Below are 14164 nucleotides of genomic sequence, written 5' to 3'. Positions count from 1 at the left end.
AGTTCCATGAAGCCGGGGAGGCAAGGCCAGAAACTCTCGAAGTGGAACCTTTTTTGGCCCACAATCCCTTCTCTAAGTCCCAGGATCAAAGGGCAATGATCAGACATCTCAGTAGCAGTGCTTTGCAACAAGCTCTCCGGGTAAAGGTCCTCCCAATCATGGGTGCATAGGACCCTATCAAGCTTGACCAATTTCAAACTTCTTCTATGCTCTAATTTCAACCTTGCATTCAGCCTTGTGCTGCAACTAGTTCTTCTCCTCTTCTATTTTCTTAGAAACTTTAGAGGTAAGGATCATTCTACCAACTGCTTTCTCTGCTCCCTCTGCATCTCTGACCCTTCAAACAGATATGGTAACATCATTTCAAGATCTCCAAAATGGCACCACAAGAGGAAAGCGACACAAAGATAACACCGCCACCACCGCCTGAATCTACAAGTCGGTTCTTCGGTTTTCACCTGGAGAATTCCTAGAGGTCGCGGTCCTCACTGCAATGCCTTCAACAAGGAGCACGATGCAACATTGCAACGTTGTCGCCGGTACCAGTCGAAACTGGTTATGGCTTTCGCCTGAGAACCAGTGCAACCAGACAACCACCAGACGCTGCCATAACACGATGCGCTACCGAGCGCCGGTGCCAACATCAGCAAGGCGATGTGGAATGGTGAGAGCCACCGCGTCGTAGCCGCAGCATGCAGTATGGTAGGCCGCCTAGCAAACGGGAGAGGGGTGATCGACGTACCGTGCCGTGAGGCCTGGTGGTATCACCTCCACAGCACGCAGCCATGGAGCCCAGTTTCCAAATCCGGCAGAAAATCAGATCGAGCCGAGATCCAGCCACCCCCCAGCCAGATCGACGCGTCGCCGCCACCACTGCAACGGGGGAGGTAGGGTGGATCGGGTGAGGATGAGGGCCACCGCCCGCTAGGAGCCTGTTGGCACTCCTTAGCCTAAACGAATTACTCCACAAGCGTATTGAGACCGATGTAGCCTTCACCATTGAGTATACCTGGGATATCGAATTTAAAGAACGGTAAAGCTCCGACCAAATCTAGAACTACTCAACCGGACACACCAAAAGAGAAAAGGTAAGAGGGAAGAGGGCCTAACTCCAGATCATAGTCACAAAGATTCGGGGTCGATGGGGTTGAGGGACGGGTTTGAGGAACGACATACGGTCCTCGTGAGAGGTTTTTACAAGGCGGGAACGAAAATGACCCCGCGTTTCTGGGACGGGATCGGTGTTTCTGGGTCGAGAAACGGTACCCTCGACCCCGAATCCTATGACTATGCTCCAGATAACTTACTACTCTACCTAGCAACAAGCTAATTACTGACTCGATCTGTTTCAGCGGCCTCAGGGAAGGACTCAGACTGGGGTGAGAAGGGAGTCCAACGGCAGTCGGCACTACTACTATGAAAACACCCGAACGTGGCGGACTACGAGGGACGGACAGGGCTGTCACCACCTGCCGCCTGCCACAACGGTTCCGTGGGGTGGAACACAACCCGAGATAGCTAACCAAGCCTGGGCACTATGCCCACAACTATCGAGCTACTTGCTCCTACCGTGTACTTAGATAGAAAGCAACCTCAAATAAGTAGAACTAGCTACTTACGTAGATTCAGGATCCCGTAGATCAAAGAAAATAATTGAACAAGTAACTAAAGCAGAAAGTAAAGCTAGCGAGAAACTGAAGTTGAGGCGAGGAACTTACTCAAAGATATTTTCCTCCGAGGTGGATACAAAATATGGAGTAAGACCGAGAGAACTCGAGTCCGCTCCTTTAAGCTTGATTTGCACCAAAGCTCTCACCTCACTCTCTCCCTATTCTAATACAAAGAGAGCACAAGAGTGAACACTCTTCTCTAATGGATGGTGTGTGTTACAAGTGAGAGGTGGAGCTCTATTTATAGTGCTTCAAGGTCGGTTCATAGCTTGGCGTCAGTTGCAAGCAGGTAAGGCGGTTGTGCTTAACTTCCACACCAAAGGGGAGCACCAGAGACTAACAAGTGGGGCCGGCCGGCCTCCCCTAGGCCGGCCATCCTGGGAGTGGCTCCGATCCTGCACCGCCTTCTTGTGGACGCTCCTGATTCCCTCCTAAAGTCGGTGGCAGTTGCTTGGCTTCAACGCAGACAGTTAGGGGCCGGCCGGCCTCACCTAGGCCGGCCGGCCTGGCTCTGGCTCGTCTCGGCCGTCCATTGTTCTGTCTTGTTGGTCACGTGTTGTACATTCACTCTCAAGTCGGTTTGGGTCTTGGTTGAGTGGTTTGTCACCGAATGTGGACCCAAATGGACTTGGTATATGCCTTTCGGTCTTTACTCGTAGCACTTGTGTAGAGCACTTGATATTTGCTTGGTCTTGTGTTCAGGACCATCTCTGAGGAGTTGCACGATGAAATTGCATAGGGGCAGGCCGACCTGCCTGAGATTTCTCCCATTTTGGCTCAATTTCGTATGTTTCGTTCCTGAAATCACAAGTGCACCAACACTCGTGGAACTCATTAATGTTAGTGAAAATTGATATATTATGGTCCTGAGAGTATGAAATCTGAAGGAATATTGGCAGTAGAAATCACTGAAAACGACCGCCAATAGAGCCGCCTCGCTGTCATCACCGTAGACCCATCTCACCCGCTCGTATTCCAAGAAGACGCCATCGCCGCCACAGGTCACTGCGCCCACATGCAACATACACGGAACTTAGCCCCCGCCGCCGCCCCAGGAACCTTGATGTCTATGTCCGCTACAGCCACCGCTGTAGCAAGTGTCGCCGCAGCTTTGGGGTTCTTCTCCCTCACACAGCCGCAATGGAGCACTGCCGCCGCCGCATCCTTGGCCAACGCCGCCCATATCTAAGCGAATTCGAGGTCGCGAGGAAGATGAAAAGACTCCGCCGCTGCCATCCTAGCCTCGGTGTAGGCTTTTGGCCGTGAGCTCTCTGTTAGTGGCGAGGAGGACGCAGAGGAGGGGCGAAGTGCGTGTGGCGGTGACGTAGGCTCCGCCTGTGCCGCCCGAGAAGGGCAACACATGGGAGACGAAGCATCGCGGGTGTAGCAGGATCCTTTTCTGGCACGGTTAGAACACGACGGGTCGATGGGCCAGTCCAGCTGTGGGGAAGGAAGTGACGCGGATCGTCGGATTCAGATCGGATGGCTCTCAACTGTCGCCCGTGATTAGCGTGATTCTCAGGCAACTAATCATTGTCAATTTTTCATCTACCTTCTTTGTTCACATGTTTTTCTGGGTCACTTTGTTTGGTTCGAAATTAAGGTTAGTGTGCTAGCCGGTGCCTGTAGTGGCAAAGGCGCAGAGGGTTAGTTAAGGTGAACAGGATCACGGCCCACGGGGGTGGCGAAACCCCTGCAGCCTGCAGCCCACATTGTGGTGATGTCACTTTGTGTAGTTGTTGACGGAGGCGTCAGGCTGTGTAACCGGGAAGCCTACAGTTGGAGTACTAGGTTAGCCTTGACGGCGACTTACAAAACCACAAAGAGTAAGCTCTCCGTCTCCGATGCTAATGACGGACCAACCAACTACCCGCCCACACTGTGCGCGTACTGTAAACATAGCGCAAGGCACGTACAGTGGCTTGTCAGAGACTTCCTGCTTTTTAGACAGTGTGACCACCGAGCTCATCGTGATCTGTAGAGGCCAGAGGAGCCGCTAGTCGTATCAGATGGTCAGTCAGGGCTTCTCCAGCGGTGAATCGGTTCATGAGCTCCAGGCAAGTGCCATGTTTGGTTAGGTGTCACATCAAAATTTAACAAAAAGATTGAGCTCCCGGCAAGGGCCATGTAAGTCTACTTACAAAATCTTTTCAGAGATGAGTGTAATTTTTCGAGACGAATTTAATGAGCCAAGTTCCATCATAATTGGCTACAGTGATGCTACAGTGACCGCGCTCAATCATTCCCTAATCGTACGGTCAAATGACTCATTAGCTAGAGTAACTGCTATAGTACTATAGTTGTGGAGGTAATTTTATAATTAGACTTTATTTAATACCTCTAATTAGTGGTCAAAGCATGAATTTTTTTTCATGAAAACGTTTTCAAGCCAAACCAAACACAGCGAGCAGAAAATGAGCTGTATCTTCTCTCTCCAGTACAAGTCACTATCAGTGGCCCCACCATAAAAATAAAATATAGATTTCCTTTTTACATCCATCCATCAGTTCTCCTCACAAACAGACCACCATACTCCATACTGCAGGTTTCTTTTTCTATTCATCAGGATTCGACTCCCAAACATGAGTCGAATTCTTCTATCTCCTCCAAGAACCGGCTAGCTGCAGTGGTTATGAATCGATTCATCCCGTCCAGGTCGACTGAAGATTCGGTCACTGGAGAAGCCCTCAGTGCTGGGAGTTTGGATTTCGTTTGCCTCTCCGAAGAACCGAACGCTGGACGTCGGGCCCCAATACTATTTCTACAGGCAACCGGGAGCAGAGCATCTCTCGGTCGACCACTCGTCTGACGCGCGGCAGGCAGTGGGCCCGACGCCCACGTGATTACCTCCTCTCTCGCATTCCCTTCCGTGTTCCTCTCTCTTTCTTTTTCTGTCTGGATCTGAGCGTCTGTCTCTTTTTTCTTCTAGGGCCTCGTTCGGCTACGCGGATAAGCGCTGGCTGGTCTGCTCTGGCTGGCCCAGCGGTTTGGTGGTCAGGTCTAGCCGAACGGCTGGGGACAAGCCGCTCCGTCGGCCTTCGTTCCGATGGCTGGTATGAACGTACAAAAGTTCCAGCCGGCACAGTAGCTCCCAGCAGGAACAGTGCATCCAGCCAACACTCCAGCCCAGCCAGCGCTTTAAGTTCTAACTGAATGGGCTGTAGGACGCCAGCTTTGGCCGGCGAGCAGTGCGCAGGCGGAATGGTGGTGGCGGCTTGCAGTCCTAATGCTCGCCGGAGGCAGCTGTGCCAGGGTCCTCCCCCCTCCTCCGGCGCTCGCGGAGGATGGAGTCGGCGGCGGTATGGTGCTTCCCCATGTGCTCGCCGACGGCAGGGATGGGGGCTGCGGCGAGGAAGCTCGCGGGGCATGGGAGCGGCGGCGGCGAGGGCGAGGGCGCTCGCCAGGGCGCTCCGGCGGCGAGCTCCGCACAGGTAGTTTTTTTCTTTTTGTTTTTTGTTCAAAATTTTTTTACAATTTTTTCCCCCAAATTTCTTTAGTTTAGATTTGGATGGAAAAAAATTCTTCAAAATTTTCCAATTATTTTTCTCAAACTTTTCTGTTTCAAATGTTTTCTCATTATTTTTTCTCTCTTCATAATGTTTTTATTGAATATTTTTTCCAAACTTCTTTAGTTAGATTTGGAAGCAAAAGTTTTTCTTCAAATTTTTTCATCTATTCTGAAAATTTTCTGTTTCAAATTTCTCTCACCAAACTTTTTTCCTTTCTCTTTTGAAAATATTTTCTTCGAATGATTTCTATAAACACTTTTTTGTCACAAAACGACAAAAATTACCAAAAAGTGAAAAAAATATGCTGTCGGAAATCGACCATGAGGAACTCTCAGTACGGTCGCCCGTAAATTAGACTGCCCCACGTCGGGTGGTCGTTGGCTTCTCGGCGTGTTATGCTGGGGCCACGCGTGGTGAGAATTTCTATATAACATTGCGACGGAGTTTCGGAGCAGGCTAAGGTGTCCATGTCTCAAAAAATGTCGCCCCTTCGATGCTTATCGATCGGCGTTGGAGGCAGTCTGCTTGATCTGTGTGGCTGGCCTGCCGGTGCTTCTGCGCGTTTGACTTTCTGAGCATCGTTCACACCTTCCTTTCACGAGAGTACTGCTAGCCGCCCACTCCCAACGGTCATTTTCTCTCCCACACTCCCTTGGACCCTTTCTTGTCTCGGACTATGCCTTCCTGCCAGAGGAAAAAAAACACGCTTCGGCGTGCTGGTCTCCAGCTTGCTCTTCTCGTCGTCAAGGTACTCCAATCCTTCTTTTGCTCGCCCGGAGCTATGCCATGGTGCGGCCCGCCCGGACCTCGAGCGTGGTGGGGGTCCGCCCCGGGCGCTCGGCGCGCCGCCGACGCAAGGCCCTGCCAGGACCTCCGCCGCCCGCTATCGCCTCCACCGCGTCGCCACCCCGCCATGGCCCCCTACGCCGCAGCGCCCTGCCTATGGCACCCCGCCATGCCGCGCCGCCGTCGGTACGGTTCCTGGAGTCTATCCTCGCCGAGCGCGGCGAGATGCAGGCGCCGACGCTGCCCTTCCCCGGCTCCTCGCCGCGTCATCCCAGCCTCGCCGCGTCCGCCCCGCCGCATCCGCTCTGCCTCACCGCGTCGGGCCGCCGCGCCCGGCCACGCTGCGTTCGCGAGCAGGGAATAGGGTCGGAGAGAGCGGGGGAGCCCGATCCGCCGGCGTCTGCGCCCAATCCGAGCGGATCCACGCCGGAGAGGCCGGAGCTTGCCCGCGGAGGCGGTTGAGGCTGGAGCTTGCCAGCGGCGGCGCAGATCGGTCACCTAAGGCCGCCCCGGCGGCACGAGACAACGCAGAGCTCGGCCTCTCAAGGGCGGCCCGCCCCGGCTGTTGCTGCTAATGCAACCCCGCCCCGCACGTAGCCGCAGCTCAGAGGAGAGGGAGGCCGACTGGGCCTGTCGCGCCGCTGCCACGCCATAGAGAGGGTGGCCGCCGGACGTGCTGCCTCACCGCGCCGCAGATCCACACGAGCACCGCACCATGCTCCCGGCGCTGGAGCTCTGGCCGCCACGGACCCCCTGCTCCCCCACCGAGGCCCGCGTGCGCGGTGAGTTGGAGCTCCAGCGTCGCGGTCAGTGCGCGCGTGAGCTCCAGCTCCGCCCGGCAGCCGGCGCGAGCTGGATCGTGCGTTCCCTTCCGTAACACCCAGGAAAACCGCGGACGGTCCGCTAGGGAGTCGCGGACGGTCCGCCAGAGTAACACCCAGATATTTATCCTGGTTGTGGGACCTGCCTGTCATATCTTCTCTTCTCCTCCCCACGACAACCAGAGGCGAGCTCCGCTCGAGTGCTCGCGCCGCCGTCGCCCCCCTTCCGTCGATCTCCCTCCTCCGGCCACCATACTTTGATTCCTCGCGCGAGAACCTTCCCCGGCAACTCCTCCACATTCCCCAACCCCCAGCCCGGCTTCTCCCCGGCCGAAATCGCCCAACCACCGCCGGTCACCATTGGAGGCGCGTGAAGCTTAGCTCCACCATCGATCCGCTTCTCTGGTCGTCCTCCACCCGAACCGACCGCGGGAATGGATTCGTGGTGAGTCACTTGTGCCCCCTGGCCTCTTTCCCCCTCCCGTTGTGCGCCGCCGGCACCGGTGAACCGCCGTCGCCGCCGCCGCCGTGCTTACTGCCGTCTGTTGGGTGGTCTGCAAAAGTGAATCGCGGACGGTCCGCCTAGGAGGGCCGGACAGTCCGCCGGTCAGGTTAGAAGTTGTCCAGAGATGATGTTGTCTCTAGTGATTTCACAGAATTTTATTGCGGACGGTCCGCTAATTGGAGAGCGGACAGTCCGTCGTAGAGCTCGAATTTGTCCAGAGACGATGTTGTCTCTGGAGGGTTTCACAGGGTTGAACTGCGGACGGTCCAGAGACAACCTACTATTTTAACTTTATGACACCTATATATGTATCTATTACTTGTGCATTACGTTTAGGAATTGTTTGAAACCCTAGTTGCATGTTCCCTAGGTCATCCTGGACCTTATACTAGTATGGATAGGCCGGTAGTATTGCTATGCTTAATAGAGATCGATAGAAGTCGAGTGATTTTTCGGTCACTCGCGAGATATAGGATATTTAGAAGTCGAGTAATTTCCGGTTACTCGTGAGACTTCAGATGTATTTGTATTTCCGCATATGAGTATTGAATTTAATATGGAGTGAATGTAAATTTGAGACCGGGCGGGGAATGATGATGATATATAGGTATGGAAGCCGGACAGGGTTGCTGGGTGTCCTGGCCCCGTCCGTGTCGATTAAGGACCGATCGTTGTCGGCAGTGCTGATCGGGGATTGAACTGTACTAGCCGCATACCGGGAGTAGGAGGTAGTCGAAACCGGTAAGCCGAGTACTGTTTTGCTTCGAAAGTACAGGAACCTGCACCCAACTCCTAGGGTAGTCGAGTAGTCGCGTAGAATTGGGGATGCATATGTTTACTTTTGGTGGTCTCACGTTGAGCTTGGCTGACCATATGTCGTTGGGCTGGTTCCTGTAGTTCGAGGCGAGGAGGGGAAAGGTTGGTGCATGGGGTCTGACGGGGCTTTTGCGTGCCGTGTTGGTTAGGTCCACCATGCAAGGTTAAATCGAATCAATTCACCGTGTCTCGCGGATATGAGGGCCTCGATCTCTTTGTCGCCTCGTAGAAATGAATTAGAAATATTAGTGATAAATGATGGAATTAATTTGAATCATCATGGTAATTCTCCAACATGATTGTTTTAGATATGGCAACATTAGATAAGTGTTACTCTATAGAAAACATGTGGCTAAAACATTGAAATCAAGGATCCAACCATAGATTCTTTTTCTGCAAAACGACCTCACTAGCCAGAGAGCCGTGCATGTCTAGGTATGGGGCTATGTATACCCCTGGTCGAGTAAGCCTTGCTGAGTATTAGTATACTCAAGGTTTGTTGCCACAATTATTTCAGGACACTCGAACGTTGACTTCTGTTCCTGCTGCGTTAAGTTCATCCGTCAGGACGCAGAGGGATGGGAGGTTGTGGAGCCAGACGCTTAGATAGGGATCTCCTCGGGTACTCTTTTGGTAGTTGTAGGTCCTTTCCTCTACTCGAACCTTAAATTTCAGTTTTGTAAAGTTTATAAACTATGTATATATTCAATCTTAGGTTGTAAAACTTAGCTAGAGTTTTATGTATATGGTTGTATTTTCAAATGTACATCATGTTTGTACCATCTGCGCTCACCTTCGAGTGAGACTATCGGTGTTGTTTCGATCGGGACGTGGGTTGAGAAAGGATCGCCAAATTAAGCCATTAAGCTAATACGCCCGATGTGTTCAAATGACGGCCATTATGCTTAATTAGAGTTTTAATTTGGCGGTTCCGTCACAGCTGGTATCAGAGCTGAAACGCACCAAGGGTGGTACGGGCATGACTAATTTCAAAGTTTTTCAAAAGTATAAAAACTTTTATTAGAAAGAATTTAGGGCGGGCATGCATCTCATTTTATAGTATTGTTGAGATTTTTCCGTAGAAGTTGATGGGGGTGTGAGTTTAAGGTCTTAAGGACCTTTGTAGGTGACGTTCGGGGTGTAAGATGTTATAGGCGCGGCGCGAATGTGTTGTGAAAGCGTGTCGGTCGGACCGGAGAACACCGTCTGGCAGTTCAAATGTGTTGCGCGGACAGTCTGGTCATGACACGAGGACGGTTCGCTGGCCATTAAGGAAAAATTACACAGAACCATTTGAAACTGAGTTGGGTTGATATTTTGTGAAGCGGACGGTCCGCAGAAGTTCAGCGGACGGTCCTGTTAGCTGGATTTTTGTAAAGCGGACGGTCCACCCTTGTACCGCGGACGGTCCGCCATACATTTTTCGGCTGGGCCAGGACAGCCCGGTCAGACCGCTTGAGCTGAGCCGGGCGGACCGCCTGGCCCCGCCTGCAAGCGTCACATATAATTGTTTTGAAGCTGCATATTCTGCAATATGCTATGTATAGGAAGATTAGTTACTACCGAGATTGTTTTAATTAATTTGGATGATGGAACTAATCTTGTCATGGTTAAATGCAGAATGGCAGCACCCCCAAACCCTCTTGATTTGGTCCAGGCCATTGCAGCCATACTTACTGGGCGTGATGAGCAGACGGCGCTCCTCCGTCAGCTTGAGGAGCAGGGGGCAGCACCACGGCCAGGTCACTACCTGCCACTTGTTCCTGGGTACCAGGAGTTCCTTGGGACCCAGCCGCCGCTGTTTCACAAGGCAGACGAGCCGTTGGAGGCCGACAGCTGGCTTAAGACTATAGAGTCCAAGTTCACGTTGTACCCCTACAATGACAACGACAAGGCGTCATTTGCAGCACAGCAGCTCAGGGGTCCCGCACGCACGTGGTGGGACAACCACGTGTCCATGTTTCCTGCTGGCACTCGGTTTTCTTGGAATGAGTTCAAGGAAGCTTTTAAAGCACACCATATTCCTGCAGGGGTCATTCGCAGGAAGCTCACTGAGTTCCTGGCCCTAGAGCAGGGTAACAACAGTGTGATGCAATATGCCCAGATGTTCAACACCCTCTCTCAATATGCAGGGTATCATGTAGACACTGACGAGAAAAAACAGGCGTGCTTCAGGCAGGGGCTTAGCAGCAAGCTCCAGGATCGCCTAGCGATGTTTAAGTTCAATACTTCAGCGAGCTAGTCAATGGGGCGATCATGCAGGAGGATGCCCACCTGGCTCATAAGGCAGAGAAAAAGAGAAAAGCACCAGCAGCAGGATCTTCGAGCAGTGCCCCACAGCGGTTTCGCCTTGTCCAATCAGGCCCACAGAGAGCCCCCTTTCAGCACCAGCCACAGCAGCAGTGGGGTTATCGGCCACCCCAGTACACACAGCTCAGGGGACGGTCAGGCCTCCTGTACCTCAGCAGAGCGATCAGAAGGTCTGGGTGCAGCAGCCGGGGGTACGCCCCAATTTGTTTCCTTGTTACAACTGTGGGCAGCCGGGGTACTTTGCACGGAACTACCCGATGCTGCCAAAGCAGGGCCAGCGGTCCGGTCAGCAGAGCCAGAAGCAGAACGTGGCTCATTTCAAGCCGGGGCAAGTGCACTACACCACCCTGTTATCGCCATAAATTAACAGGGTTAATTTATGGGCCGAAATCAAGATGGGCCTAAAGCAAAAGATGAGGAAGGCTTGTAAATCGGCTTCTGCGTGAGCATCTGGGCCACATTGGCCGTGTATCTTTAAGATTAGAGATAGAGTCCAATCGGGACAAGATTAGTTTAGATTGTTTCCCAAGTCTCCGGACTATAAATATGTATCCTTTGTTATTCATGAAAAGAGCGTCATCACGACTCGCAAACAACAACTCTCGGCGCATCGCCACCCCTAATCCTAGGGTTCCATCCAAGTAAGTGCCATGCTGCCTTGATCGCTTCTTGCGATCAGGGCAGTATTGTTCTTGCTTTTACCTTGGTATTACTCGTACTGAAGCATTTTTGATGGCGAGTAGTACTAGTTATCATGATGTTCGTAGCATGGCTTTTAGCAGATCTGTTGTGCTTCGTTGCTTATCATCTGCGAATATCATGTTGTCTCTGTGCAGTCACGTTTCAATCTCTTGCTAGTTTTTATCGCATAGAATTAGTCGCATAGGGGCAACACCCTGCTTCTTTCATGTTTAGTAGATCTGATCTGTTATGGTTTGCTCTTATCTTAAGAGTTGGCATAATATCTGCTAGGTTAGGCCTTGCAAACGGATTGGATGATCCGGTGGCGTAGTAGATGCTTTATCTTAGCCTTGATAGGGATTGTTCCGGGAATCGGCTCTTGCTAGTTCTTAGGCCTCTGTTTTGGGTTGTGGTTTAGTTGTCTGTTATGTTCGCTAGGCCTAGTCACGTGTAGGATGTTCCGATCTAGCAGTGAAGCTGTTACTATCGTGGATTAGATCAATTAGATTTAACTGAAGCAGTTTTATAGTGATTTGCTCTATTTATCATATCTGGATACAATCAGATCCCATCTGACACCGGGACTCGATCGGCTCTTCAAAGCCGATGCAAGAGTCGTCCCGGGGAGCCGACCACGGCTCGGACTTATGTTTACACGTGTCTTTGTATGCAGGAAACTGTTCGGAGCACGTCTGCACCCTCCTGATCGGGAATAGGTCAGGTGGCACGCCCGGTTTTCATACATCCTCCGGGCGCGTGACGGAAATTGCGGGCCGTCGACGAGGGAGCAGTGCCTCTAGCGCCCTAGCAACCTCCCGGCTCTTCGTGTTGCCCGTCGTTGCTCGCCGGTGGGTTTCGGTCGACAACACATTCTGGCACGCCCAGTGGGACACTCGGCAACAACATCCACCGCAATGATGACTGGAGCTCAAGATCAAGAACCCGCTCCCAAGCCCGTCACATATGAAGAGCTTCCTCCTGAACACAAGAAGAAGTATGATGAGATCAAAGCTCTCCTGGAAGCCGATCTCATCGGCTGTTTTGAGAGGACTCGCAACCATGGCATCAAGTGGAAGGGGTTCTCACCAGAAGGCGCTCTGGACAATGTAGATCTGTCTGTACCATCTGAAGAATGCACCAGAGCCCTGCGTCAGGAGATGAACTACATTGTGGCCCATGCGCTTCATCGGCACTCTCAGAGCTTGATGAACGAACTCGAGCGCATGGCGCATCGCGTAATCCAGGAGATAATCAAGAACCAGTACTCTCCATCGGGGCCAATCCCGGGGTGTCACACAGAGGAAGCTGCACTGCATTCTAGGCCGCAACTGCCATTCTCATTTGCAGCTCCCAGACCACACAGCTCGCCGATCTACGTCATCCACAAGATCGGCGGTGATCCTGGAGAAGGCCAGTTCCTCACCGAGCCACCTAAGGAGATTCTGCACGGCTACACGTGCGCCTACATCCCTGACAGCGTCAGTCCAGCACGCTCGCTGCAGATGGTGAACCCAGGAGCTCCTGGAGCAGACGCAGAAAAACAAGCGTGGCTGGCAAAGTACGCTACTGGACCGAGTACTGAGCCATCGGCCCCAGGAGTTCTTAGTGTGGAGCAGGTCAGTGCAATACTCAGAGACCAGTTCGGCATCCTGCCCAAGAGGAAAGCGATCGGCTATTCCAAGCCGTATCCAAGCGACTATGACTTGATCCCACTGCCACCCAAGTATCGGTTTCCTGAGTTCACCAAGTTCAACGGATCAGAGGGAGCCAGCTCCATCGAGCATGTGAGCCGATACTTAACGCAGCTTGGGATGATCTCAGTGTCGGATCCATTGAGGGTCCGGTTCTTCGGCCAATCCCTTACAGGCCCAGCCTTTGGATGGTACGCGTCGCTAGCTCCGGATTCGATTCGGACTTGGAGGCAGCTTGAAGATCAATTCCATACCCAGTACCACTCGGAAGCTGCAGAAGCTGGAATTGCCGACCTCGCCCAAGTCAGGCAGAAGCGAGGAGAGACCGTGTCAGAGTACATACAGCGCTTCAGGGAGGTCAAGAACCGATGCTACTCGTCACACATCACAGAGAAAGAGGCAGTCGATCTGGCTGTCCTGGGACTTGCTAAGCCGATCAAGGATGCGGCTTTTCAGTTGGAGCTCACGTCTCTGGCGCACCTGGTGCAGAAGCTTACGGCATACGAGCATTATCATCCGGAGCTGTACCAGTACAAGTTCAAGCACCATGTAAACATGGCACAAGCTGAAGAATCTGACGACTCGGGTGAAGAGCAAGAAGTGGCTGTGGCAGAGTGGACTCGGGGGGCAAATCCTGTCCCATGCAAGTGGATCAAGCAGCAGGGGCTTGTGAAGGGCTTCGACTTCGACGTGACCAAAACAGAGTAGATATTCGACCTGCTCCTAAAAAAACAGCTAAAGCTCCCAGAAAATCACAAGCTGCCGACGGCACAAGAGTTGCAGGGAAGGCTATACTGCAAGTGGCACCACTCGTTTACTCATGCCACTGGTGAATGCAAGCAGCTGCGTCACCAGATCCAATCGGCTATCGAGCAAGGTCGATTAATCCTGGCTCAGCACACTATGAAGGTGGACACGAAGCCCTTCCCACAAGCTAACGTGGTGGAACTGTCAGACTTCAGGTCCAAGGGCCAGGACTTGGCATTCCAGATCAACATGGTGGGACCTATGCGCCGCTATGACAAACAGAGGAGAGAGGCCGCTTCTGGCAAGCGGCCGCAGAATGAACACGAGTTGGAACAGCAGCATGTGACTGAAGAGCGAGTACGTCACATCCGCAATCAGCTTCCAGCTTCTAATCGGCTTCTGGAGAAATACCAGTACCAGTACCAGCTACGCCGCCGATACGAATCGGAGGAAGACGAGTACGAGCACCGCTCAGGAAGGATATTGGGGAGGCGCCAGGCTATACGCGACCACTGGCATTGCCCGTTCTTCAGGTACTGTTGGAATTCCAGCATGAGCCGATTACCTACTATAGATGATTGCTTGGAGTGCAGGCCTCGAGGACACCAACAGGACAAAACATCGGTGT

Source organism: Panicum virgatum, chromosome 3K, assembly GCF_016808335.1.
Source record: "Panicum virgatum strain AP13 chromosome 3K, P.virgatum_v5, whole genome shotgun sequence".
Lineage (NCBI taxonomy): Eukaryota > Viridiplantae > Streptophyta > Magnoliopsida > Poales > Poaceae > Panicum > Panicum virgatum.
The sequence above is the reverse complement of the archived record's forward strand: the minus strand, read 5'-3'. Positions refer to the sequence as shown.